A 9,495-nucleotide genomic window follows, 5' to 3' on the forward strand; every position below is an offset into this window, starting at 1 on the left:
CTAACTAGCTAACAGTCACCAACCGAATTAAAAATAAATAGTAGTCCTTTCCTTCTGATATCATTTGTCGATTTAGGCGGATTGTGTTTCCAAAGCTGTAAACTTCATGAATATTCACAATGAGTCTCATGAAAAAGGCATAAAATGAAACTAGAATTAGCTTAATTTTATATAATTTCTGTTACTGTTTGTTACATGATCATTAATATTTAATGAATAAATGCTTGACACCTTCTGATACAAGTATTTGTAGTTTTACGCATCAAAGAAGACTTAATATTTTAATTATTCTAAAGTAGTAAGTTTTAAAGGGAGGTAAATCATATTTTTTTTAAGATTTTTAACAAAAATTGTATTCCACATTTCCATGCTTTTGAGGGTTACCATTTAAATTCTTAAAAAAAATACTGCTTAACATTGTGTTTTAAAAAAGTATTTCCTTATTTCTCCACTCTTGCAGTGTACTATATATATATTTTTTTAATCTATGTCTCACCATTTCAACGCGTGCAGCGCGGTTTGCTGATAAAATATACAAATGTCTTTTAATTCTTGATCAAGAAATGAAAATGTAAAAGTCAGTGGCGGATTCAGATTAGGTGTGGAGGGCGTACGTCACCCTCCTCTTCCAACGGAAAAATATCTTCTTATTTTTTGCATAAAATCGTCCAACGCTTTTTTGTATCCCTCCATTCGGCGGTATATATATATATATATCGTTTTTGGCAATTGCACCCCCCCGCCCCTACTCCCTTTTCTCCTTCAAAATTATTGGATCCACCCCTAAAACGCATTCATAGTGTTTAAGATTGTTAAACTAAAATGCGTCAAATATAGTATAGAAAAACATTTGAGTCTTATGCAACTTTTGGGTTTATAGACATATCTGAAAACTGGCTGCTAGCGGAGTGGCTGCTAGCGAGTGGCTGCTAGCTTGAGCCTAGCTTTACTTGTGGTGGTTGTATAAAAGTTATATTATGGTTTTGTGCTTTAAGAGATAATTCATCCCTATGCATATCGAGTTTAATGTGTTAATTGTCTTTCTTTTTTTTTACCTTTTCTATCTCTTTCATAAGAAGAGTCACTTTTCTATTGTTCTTGTGTCACTGGAAATCCCACTGATAGTTTATTACTTTGAATTTGAAATTTAATAGACAGTAATAACAGAAAATTCAGTATAATAAATTAAATAACACATATCTGAGAGGGTGATAGAGCAGATTGTTTTAATTTTTTTTTTAAATTTCAACTGTGGTTTGAGTGATGTACATAATATTATTTCCACTCAAATTAAGGGCAAACTACCAAAAATAAATAAAGGTTTTATAAATTACAGAAGTTTCAAACACTTTTATCAGGAACATTTTTTGACAGATTTAAATGGAAAAAACTTAACTGCTATAATAGAAGAATCAGCAGATGTTAACACAGCATATGACACATTTGAGACAAATTTTATGGAGGTTATAGACAAACATATACCTATGAAAAAAAAGAAAGCCATCAACAAACCAGCCCCATTCATGAATCAAACTTTACGAAGGGAAATATATAAAAAAAAAGAATGGCATATAACAAATATCAAAACTATAAAAATAAAACAAATTGGGAATCATACAGAAAACAAAGAAATTTGGTTAACAAAATTAAAAAGAAATCCATCAGAAACTATTTCATGGAAAGATGTGTAGGAGGACCTAACAGCAAAGATTTTTGGCCAACAATCAAAGCCCTTCTTAACCAACAAAGGTTCACATTTTTCAAAAGATCTAATACTATGTGAAGACAATAAAATAATTAATAATCAAAATGAAGTTGGTGAATTATTTAATAACTTTTTTATAAATGTTGCCAAAGATATCGGCTCAAAAGATACTATCATCGATGAACACCATCCCAGTATTAAGGTTATAAAAGAAAACAAACCAGAAAAAGAAGAACTATGTTTTAGCCCAGTAAATTCTGAGTTTGTTAAAAAACAAATCAATAAAATTAACATTAAAAAGGCAACAGGAAAAGATGGAATCTCTTCAAAAATATTAAAATTATCTGAATCTGAACTATCCAATCCAATTTCTAAATTAATAAATAAATCATTTGAATTAGCTGTTTTCATAGATAAATTAAAAGAAGCACAAGTAATACCTCTGCATAAAAAATCAAACACTCTAGATAAAGGAAACTATAGACCTGTAAGTATATTGCCCATGATTTCAAAAATTTTTGAGAGGTCTATAGAAAATCAACTTGTGGAATATTTTATCTCATTTTTCCACATTTTTCTGTCAGCTTTTCGAAAAGGATACGGATGCCAAACCGCTTTATTAAAAATAATTGAAGATTGGAAAAAGGCTTAAGATCAGAATAAATATGTAGCAGCTATATTAATGGACTTGTCAAAGGCTTTTGACTGCCTACCCCATGACCTCCTCCTACTAAAATTAAAATCCTATGGTGTCTCCGCTTCTTCTCTTAAACTTTTGGAAAGCTTTTTAACTAATAGAAAACAGTGTGTTAAAGAATGTACTAATTCAAGCTACTGGCAAACAATGTTTAAAGGGGTGCCACAAGGGTCAATATTAGGGCCAACATTATTTAATATCTTTTTAAATGACATTTTCTTTTTTATTCATAAAAGTGAACTCTATAATTATGCAGATGACAACACCCTTTCATACTCAGATAAAGATTTAGATAAATTAATTAATATTCTAGAAGATGAAAGCAAAATTGGTTCTCAATAAATAAAATGAAAGCAAATCCAGAAAAATTTCAAGCAATAGCTGTAGGAAAAAAAAATAAAGACACAAACCTAAAATTTAAATTAGAAGGTAATGAAATAGAATGTGAAGATAACGTTAAACTTCTAGGCGTAACAATAGATTTTAAACTAAATTTCAATGAACATGTCTCTATAATATGTAAAAAAGCATCCAAACAGTTAAATGTATTAAAAAGAATAGGAAAACACCTGACTAAACTCGGAAAATTAACAATATATTATTCTTTCATAATGTCCAACTTTAATTACTGCCCACTAGTTTGGCACTTTTGTGGGGAGGTACATACAAAAAAGATAGAGAAAAGTCAAGAGAGAGCACTAAGGTTTATATATGAAGACTATTCAGCAAGTTATGAAGATCTACTCTGCAAATCAAAATTACCATCTTTAAAAATAAGAAGAATGCGATCATTGGCTATTGAAGTTTTCAAAATTATTAATAAAGATTGTCCTGTCTCCATGATTTAATACACTTAAAGGAAAACACTTACTCTTTCAGATACCAGAATACAGCCGACCTACCACATGTAAGAACAACTGCATACGGCCTACAATCTTTAAGGTATGCAGGTGCTAAGCTTTGGAATGAGCTGCCAGATGTGCTACGTTTAAGCAATCATCTTTAAATCAATTCAAGAACTTGATAAATTCTTGGTCTGGCAGCTCATGCCAATGTTTTGCCTGCAAAACCAGTTAATTTCTGTTCATTATTTTTGGTTAAATACTTTATTTTCAGCATGGCAATTTTTATTTTATTATCTTTACTATAGTGATTCTGCTGCTTTGTGCTAGTTTTAGTAACTAACTAATCTATATGTGCTTTTAATGTGCAAACCATTTAATTTTTGCTTTTGTGCTTTTACCTCACGAGTGCATGTTTCAGTGTGTGTTTAACTTGTAAGATGCTTTTAAGAACTTTTGTGCTGTATGTTTATATACTGATATGAACTCTTGCTTTATATGTTTAATTTATGTGTGCATGACTTGATATGTATGTTTTGTTTTATTTGTTGCTCTGTCGGTTTTAAAAGCTCTTCAGAGCTTATGTTTTATACTTGTATTTGCACATACCGACTCTAAATAAAGCTTTATGAGATTATGAGATTATTGTTACATGTACCCCTCGAAAAGACATTGTCAATCTTGGCTTCGCCTCAGTTTACAATGTTTTCTCTCTATCACCCTCTCAGCTATGCGCTATTTATATACTAGCCTATGTCTTATAGTTTCTGAGAAACAAACCTTAATGAGAATAGATCGAAGAATGACGGAAGTTCCGATATCTGCACACTACAGTCACCCAATACATCAACATTGTCCACCCTTTGTATTTAGTACATTTATCCGATGCGAACCTCCAAACTTATTAAGAAAAAAAAAATAAACCATAAAAAATGGAGTAAATTTAAGACGAACCGTTCGCGACTAGCATGTACGCCATTCAACCATTTCACATGAAAAATAAGCATTTATTAATGAAACATGAAAATGAGGTCAAGGTTAGATGAACCCCGTTCAATATTCGAGTAAAAATAACAAGCATTACTGCTGAAAAAGTATCAGACAATAAAACGAATCATAAAAAACATAACATTGACCAATGAACCATGGTCCGTTGAAACCTACCGGTCGAACATGTACGCCCTACAATCAGCCTATACGCGAACGAAACCACGAAAATGAAATCCAGCACAATTGTCATTCAAACATAAGGCATAAGTATAAATAAAAATTTGAAATATTCAGATCTTCTCTCAATATGATTTAAAAATAAACTGTTGACTGACATACTACAAATGTAGTATAAAATTCAGACAAGCTGATGGACTGCAACATTGCTTATTAATTCAGTCGCGGGAACATGATCTAGTGGGTAAGGCCTAAAAGTGGTCGACAAACTGAGATGTACAGACAGCAATATAACTTTATGGAAGAGAAAAGAGGGACGAAAGATAAAGAGGGACAGTCAAACTCATAGATCGAAAACAAACTGACAACGCCATGGCCAAAAATAAAAAGACAAACAGACAAATAATAGTACGGATGACACAACATAGAAAACTAAAGACTAAGCAACACGAACCCCACCAAAAACTGGGGGTGATCTCAGAAAATATCATTGTTTATTGTAAGTAGTTTCTATCAATCTCACTTAAGCAGAAAACTTAACATCGAAAATTGCGGATTAATTCAAAGTCACCGTTTTATGCCGACCTAATGGGCAGGGCCTCAAAATAGTCGTCAAACTGATATGTACTGACATGTACAGTAATGTAACTTTAAAGAAAATACCGAAACTTAACATTAAAAATTGCTTATCAATTAAAAATGGCTAGACCATGACCCAGAAGGCAAGGCTTCAAAATAGTCGTCAAATTGATATGTACAGATAGTAATGCAACTTTTTATTAAATAACAAAGATCTTTCACAAGTAGATCATATCAAACTAATTTAAGCAGAAAACTTAACAATTGTCGTCGCCGGAAAAACAATTTCTTAGTCTAGCTTTCAGATAGATACTTTCTTCGCAGGCGAGACAAAAAACTATATCGAAAGATAGTGACGCCGTATTTGCATCCCCACGTTTTGCAATCTGTGGCTTTCTTCTCAGGCGTTTTTTTTTTTTTAAATATAAAGATATATTATAATTGATAATGCTCATTATAACGATCGTCTAAATATTTACGAATACTTATTTTTAACCGAAGCGTACGGTCAATTAAAGCATGCTTGGCTTTAATAGCGGTAAATTCAGAACATATTGATCAGACTAGTAAAAAACCAGATACTCCATATACTACTCATGTATATAGAGGAATAAGGTTTGTATTTATTTCAAATATGTCATTGAGGTTCGAAGTTCAAATGGAACCCACAAAATATGTACATTTTTAAATGGATATAAAAAAGAATCATCGGACAAAACACAACGGACATTAAGCAACGGACAAAAAGCAAAAGTGTCGGACAAAAAGCAAAACGGACAAAAAGCAAAAGTGTCAGACTAAAAGCAAAATAATCGGACAAAAAGCAAAACGGACCGAAAGCAACGGACATATTTTGCAAAAGTGTCGGACAAAAAGCAAAACGGCCCGAACGCAACGGACAAAAAGCAAACGTATCGGACAAAAAGCAAAATTATCGGATAAAAAGCAAATCCCGGACCAAAAGCACCGTATCATACATCCATTATGCTATATTCGTTGCTGGCATTTACTTTATCATTTTGTTTAATTCTATTTCATGTAATGTCAAATTGTTGGGGTAAACATGGTTTCATGTTAACATCAATTGTCGTGGAAATGATTTTTTGGTTTTTGCAATAAAACATGGGACAAATTTGATGTTTTATTTTGTTTTGTTTATGTAAATCTGCAAGGCATTATTATATTTGTAAAATGCCGGCTCTTTATTCAAGAAAGTCGAGAGATCATACCAAAATGATATTCAAACTCATAAGTCTCAAAACAGCCGACGAAGCCTGGTAAAAACAAAAAACAAACGAAAAATAAAAATCAAACAACAGGTTACCAAACACAACATAGAAAACTGACAACTAGGCAACACGAACCCTTCAAAAACCGTTGGTAATCCATGGTACTCCGGATGAGTAAACAGATCATGTTCCATATGTGGCTCCTGTCATCTTATTAATGTCGTGTTCCACCTCTGACTCTTGTCATCTTACTACTGTAAGTTTACACCGTTGATATATATCATATTCGTTATAAACGATAAACATACTATCAATGACGTTCAATATATTTCATTGGTGATATAACCAACATTAAGATGGCCAGCACCATCACATTTACTCTTCTCTATATCGTTAAGCCTAATTCTGGAGACATAAACTGGAAAAGTTAAATAGAAATACATAGTAATAAATCATCGACTTTTGTGCTTTTTGTAATAAAGGTGAGGTAGATTTCAATATAAGGTATCAAATTTTTAGGGGTCTGTCAACTATTTCTACACTATTTAATCATCGTCGCATTACAGTTTGTTCATCAAATAGTGTTTAAAAAGTTTTGAAACTTGCTGGCAGAGAAATTGTACGATTACCAATGCCCATATATTAAAATACCTAAACTTATAATCCACAAAGACGTAAACAGTACATACACAGCAGAAACAATAAAAAGCAAAGGAATCGCGCTTTTATTGCTGATTTTCATCTAAACATGACAGTTACTTTTGAAAGAGAAATGTTCGAGCATTGTTCCCTTTTTGAAAATAGACTGCTAAATACCAAAATGATAACGAATGATTTGAAATTCTTTCAAATTTTTAAAAAGTTATTTTTAGTTTATGTTATATTTGGTCTGCAATGTCTTGTGATGTCCGTAACAAGTACATCAGATTAACCCCCAGCTAATCATATTGGCCACCTGCTTACAGTTTATTACATTTTATTTCAGAATCTAAATAAGGGCTGGTACCCATTTCAATGATTTGGTTGAGGTTGAACAGATATAGATGTCAGAACCAGTAGGATGGGTGTGTGTACCAATGAAAGATGTCAATGAAAAACTAATAAGGACATTTATGATTCAAATAGCTATTTTATCAAATCACCAGAATGGACGAGATACTCATTTGCGGAGAACTAAACTACGAGCTCCTGTACAAGACATTCCATCAGCAAACAATCCTAAATGTACTAGTCCAGAACTTTTGCAGTATGCTTTTATTAGATAGATTTGTCAAAATAAGATCCTTATATGTCATGTAACTGTTCAGTTCCAAGTATTAAAAAAGAAGAATCAATGAAATTATCTGCAGTTGTCACTGTCATTCGGTACATTTATGTCATGGTTTGATTTGAATAAATTTGTGTTAATAAAGGACTGCTTACGCTTTATCAAATGGATACTAAAACAATCATATAAAGATGAATTTTCACTCAATTTTTGAGTTGTCTGCTGTATTTTGTCTTGCCTTAGAGAAGTTGCAGAGCAAAGATTTAGGTAAGCTGTTTCCAGTAGAGTTTTTAACGGTGCTGTTTACAGAAGTGTATTTAAAGGTGCTGTTTCCAGTAGTGTTTTTAAAGGTGCTGTTTCCAGTAGTGTTTTTAAAGGTGGTGTTTCCAGAAGTGTTTTAAAGGTGACAGTTGAAGTGGAGGCAATTTCGGTAACTGTTTGAAAAGAAATAAAAGTTTTGAGATGCTCAAGTATTATGATTAATAGGATAAGTATATTTGGTATATCTCCTCCTTACAAGGTCTACATATCCGTCAAATAGGGTTCACCTGACCTCGACCTCATTTCTCGGATTACTGACCAATGTTGAAAGGTTCGTGGTCAAGTCCATATCTGAAAAACGATGAGCATAAGGTTGACTACATTTGGGGTATATAATGATTGTAAGGTGTACATGTCCAACTGGCAGGTAACACCTAACTTTACCTGGATATTGTAGTTCATTAGACAATGTTTAGTTTTCGTAGTTTGGTATTTTTCTCAGATACTGCAAGTAATAGGGTCACTACATTTAGTGTTTGGAATAATTGTAAGGCGTACATGTCTGTCTGGCAGGTTTAATTTGACCTTGACATCTAGTTCATGGTTCATTGAACAATGTTTAGCTTTTTGTGATTTCGTCTTTTTGTCAAATAATATAACATGTAAAAAAAAGGTCAATTATATTTAGTTTATTGAACAATTGTAAGGTATACATGTCTGTCTGGTTGGGTTCATATGACCCTGATCTCATTTTTATGTTCCATTGGTGAATAATTAGTTTTCATAATTTGTACAGTTTATCAGGTGCTAAAAGCAAGATTTTGTGTTTTAATCTTTTTTCGGTTTATATTAGGGATAGGACCACTATATTTGATGTATGGAATGGTTCTAAGGTCATGAAGGTGTAAATATCTCTCTTGCATGGTTCATTTGACTTTGACCTCATTTTCATAGAACATTGATAATTTTAAGTCTACGTGATACTAATGCTATGTTCAGTAAAACAGGCGTGATATTTCAGTGTATGCACTCTAGACTTCATTCTGCATGCTCAGATTTTGAAAAAAATAGTGTTTCCCATGCACTGAACCTTTGCAATCATTTCACGTGAAATAATCAACGAGGTTTCCATTATTCGGTAAAACTTGTTTTAGCTCATTTAAACTAGTATCAGCTTTTTTAGAGGTATGGTTTGTATCAAATACCATGCTCTAAAAATTCAAAATCGTGCATTCTTATGTTTATCCTCAAATCATGATCTTCTATATAGCACAGAGATTACGACAAAACCTCCTTCTGCACACTTAGTTTATCTGCATTGATTGGGTTGACTGTTTGGATTGACCTGCTGTCAAAATATTTTTATATCAAAATTAGTCTAGTAATTTCGAATTCTCAATAATTGGTTTAACATGTTTTATAAAGAAAAGACCGGAACACCTGTCATTTGTTAAAGACTTTATGGTGCCTGCTACCATGTTAGAATATCTTTGGTTATTTTTATCGTTTGTTTGCTATCTAGATTGCATACGCCACACATTCTTTAATTCTGAAATTGAAACTTATTAAATGACATTATATACGGGTATTTAGTCAATGTAAACACAAATACATGACCTGGTCCTGGTGTAATAGTTCATAACACAAAATCACTATGCACAAAAGATCAACAGTAACCGAGTGTTTCACCTACTTATCATCATTTTCGTCCATCATGCTTTTTTCCGTTCTTTCGTCTGTTTAAATGA

The 9,495-nt window shown here is 32.3% G+C and overlaps 1 long non-coding RNA gene across 1 annotated transcript in view; it reads left to right on the top strand.

The window, feature by feature from the left end:
• The window catches only part of LOC127715230 (uncharacterized), a 54,414-nt gene extending 51,066 nt beyond the window's left edge, over nucleotides 1–3,348 (top strand). The window contains exon 2 of the long non-coding RNA XR_007988242.1: nucleotides 3,282–3,348. This is a non-coding gene — a long non-coding RNA (uncharacterized LOC127715230). The remainder of the gene's footprint in view (nucleotides 1–3,281) is intronic.
• Nucleotides 3,349–9,495: the final 6,147 nt, after the last annotated feature.

Source organism: Mytilus californianus, unplaced genomic scaffold (assembly GCF_021869535.1).
Source record: "Mytilus californianus isolate M0D057914Y unplaced genomic scaffold, xbMytCali1.0.p SCAF_9, whole genome shotgun sequence".
Taxonomy (NCBI): Eukaryota; Metazoa; Mollusca; class Bivalvia; order Mytilida; family Mytilidae; genus Mytilus; species Mytilus californianus.